The 3,322-nt window shown below is 41.1% G+C and overlaps 1 pseudogene; it reads right to left on the bottom strand.

Annotated features, from left to right (window-relative positions):
• LOC101567087 overlaps positions 1-3,322 on the bottom strand; it is a 43,676-nt pseudogene that overhangs the window by 35,945 nt on the left and 4,409 nt on the right.

The following is a 3,322-nucleotide window of genomic DNA, read 5'->3' as shown; positions in this document are numbered from 1 at the left end:
GTCTCATTGCTACTTCTTTTTTATTATTGTTTGTTTTGTTTGTCGTTTGTTTTTGTTTTTGGTTTTGGTTTTTTTGTTTTATTTTGTTTTGTTTTGTATCTTTTTTGCCAGAGCTTGAGTTTTATTGTGACTCCGCTCAAGCCTTGACAGCAAACTTTCACAGCCGCTGCTTCCGCCGCTGCCTCTTGGTCTTCAGCTTCTCCTCTTGCTTGTTGAGCCGGCGGCGCAGGGCCGCAGGTCCAGGGTCTTGTACTTCTTGCCCTTGTAATGTTTCCTGAGGTTTTCTTTCTGTGCCTGGTTGATGACAGTGAGCACATGGGCGATGGATTTGCAGACAACTCGGATCTTGGAAGGCTTGGATGCCAGGCTGCCAGTCACTTTAGCGACGGGTGGCTGTGACAGCTCCACCTTCAGGTCGTCCAGCTGTTTCAACACCTCTTCTTTCTTCTTGCCTTGAAGATCAGAGCCTTAATCTTGGCTATAATTGCAAAAGAAGTCGCCACCGCCACCTGCTCCAAGAGAAAGAGAGCTCATTGCTACTTCTTTCTCAATAAAATTAATATAAAAAAGACTACCAACTTAGTAATCAAACACAAATAATAGATGGGATTCTCATGTGCAGCCCAGAACTAAGAATTATTACCAATACAGGTTCCTTTCCTCCATTGAGATTCTGCTTTGATTTATCCCTAACAAGTCCGAGAAAATTTTTACTTTCTTTTTAAATCAACACTATCATCTAACCGCAGAGCATGACATTTAGGATGAGATATTTTACTGCTAGGTGAGAGCCTCAAAAACTAGAGAAAAGATAGGAGGCAAGGAGGAGAGAAAGCACAGGAAGTGGAGAAAGAAGAAATTTTTCTGAGTAAAGACAGATGCAAAACAAGTAAACATCATGAAATATCAGGCCACTCTTCTACTTTCTAGAAGAGTCATCATTGTTCCACCTCCAGCTTACTTATTCAAAGTAAGCTTTCAACTTAAAAAAAAAAAAAATGCTCAGCAGTTTTCTTTGTAAACCATTGCCTCTAAGGCAGCTTACAAGAATGCAGGAGCTAGCCTGCATGGAAGTACCAGTGTCTCTTGTCATGAAAAGCGAGCTAGCTCTCCCCTCACAAACAACCAGCCCAGTGAGCTACAGACTCACAGCACTTTGGCTCACAGTCTCCAGATTCGTAAAATCAGACATCTGACAAGATCGTTTCTGAAAATCTGATGGGGATATAGTTCAGTGGCTTAAGCACGTGCCTGGCAAGTGTAAGGTCTCAAGTTTGATCTCTGGCACCTAAGAGAAAATCCGAGGGATTGCAGTGACTAAGGAGGAGATTACTGGCATTGGGTAATGGTAATGGTAATAGTAATGGTAATGGTAATGGCAAAATGATTTACATCATTTTGCTATTTATGTTGTCTTATATACTAAATCTTGTTTTCCTTATTTGGAAGCTAAAAATAATGCATAGAAGAAAATAATGAATATGGTGCCACCTACTTCTGAAAAGTTACAAATATTAAAGATTTATGTAAAACATCCTTGTTTGGCACTGTGGTTCACCAAGCCTCCCAGACAGAACAAAGGTTTCCTCAGTTGCTCAGTGCCTAGGCTTCCTGTGCTATGAATAATACCTAGCAGAAGACACGGGACAAGCCTGGACAAGTGCTGCACAGATGTCATCTCAGCTATGCAGGAGGCTGAGGCAGGAGAATCACAAGTTCCAGGGTAATTTAGCAAGATCCCACCTCAAAACAAAACATAAGAAGGGGTAAAGCACCGGCCTAGCATGCGTGAGGTTCTGGGTTCAATCCTTGGCATGAACATCACTAACAAGGCAGATTTCAATACAGGAAGCACACATGACTGTAAATGTAACAGGAGCAACATATTTTTATTACAAAAACAATGTTGGCATGAGAAGTTTTAGAAAATATTTCTAAGCAGTAGTTCTTCTGAGGAAACATATATTAAAAGTGAAATAGTAGCTCCTTTAAAGCATAACAAGTCTTGAGACAAAATGATCACATGGCTTTAAATTTTAGGGCTACAGAACCTGAACCTTTCAAACTGAAAGTCACCACCACGCAGAAGCATGCTACGCTACACAGAGCACAATCACTGTCATTCACTGTGATTCATCTTCTCACTTTATTGTGGCGCTGCTGATTGAAACACTATTTCCTCCCAAAGAGGGACATCATTACTAGAAATTACGTGCGCTTTTGTGTTTTATCCAAAACGTGTCTTCTCACCCCCCTGCTTCAGCTGGTCTTATTTCGGGTCAGCAAGCAGCAGCTGTTTGTGCTACCCCGCTGCCGTTTTCCTGTGCACCTGCCCTGCTCAGCCGGGCAGAGATCATCTGCGTCAAGCGTGGCCTCACAGCTGGGAGCTTGGCAGCCTTCCAGGGTCCTACGATCCGGACAGGGACAAAATCCTGTCTGGGCGCATGACGCCGAGTATGGTTTAGAAGTGAGGTGCATAAAATAGTTCAGAAAGAATTTGTGAAGAATAGATCGTACTAGGAATGATGGGAAATACTAATGAAAAGGATGGAAAACATCCCCACGTATTTTCAGTCCTTAAATCCTTCATGTCCCATGCGTATGTGTTGCAGTAAACTTTTATGCCACTAAATACCTGTAACAATTACTCAGCCATAAGCATGAGTGAAACTTTTATATATGTGACAACAAAGGCAGACCCTGAGAATGTTTTGGTGAGTGAAATAAACAGACATGGAGGGGGACAGATATTGCATGGTTTAATTTATATTAGACATTTAGAATACATAAATTCATAGAGACAGAAAAGAGTGGCGCTTAACAGGGGTTGGTGAAGGAAGGGCAATTATTGTCTAAGAGGTACAGAATTTATCTGAGGAAATATTTTAAAATGCTCTGAATATAGGGCTTTTGAGAGAGAGAAAGGATGGTTTCACACTATAAATGCATATTATATATTGGTGCACTTATAAGTGGTTAAAATGGTAAAATGTAATTCGAGCTATGCAGTAGGCTGAGGCAGAAGGATCACATTTCCCAGCCACCCGGCGCAATTTAGAGAGACCCTATCTGAAAATAAAAAATAAAGAGGACTATAGGATATACTTCAATAGTAGAGCATTTGCCTATCAAACATAAGACCCTGGACTTAACCCCAGTACCAAAAGAAGAGGTTTTAATATAGAAACCACATGACTGTAAATTTAACAAGAACAAAAATGGGATTGGGGTCCAGTGAGATAGCTCAGTAGAATAAGTGCATGCCTGGCAAGTGCAGGGTCCTGAGTTCAATCCCTGGTACCGCAAAAAAAAAAAAAAAAAA

This window comes from Octodon degus, unplaced genomic scaffold, assembly GCF_000260255.1.
Source record: "Octodon degus isolate 3935 unplaced genomic scaffold, OctDeg1.0 scaffold00474, whole genome shotgun sequence".
Classification (NCBI taxonomy): Eukaryota; Metazoa; Chordata; class Mammalia; order Rodentia; family Octodontidae; genus Octodon; species Octodon degus.
Note: the sequence above shows the minus strand (reverse complement) of the source record. Positions and strands in the feature narration are given on the sequence as shown.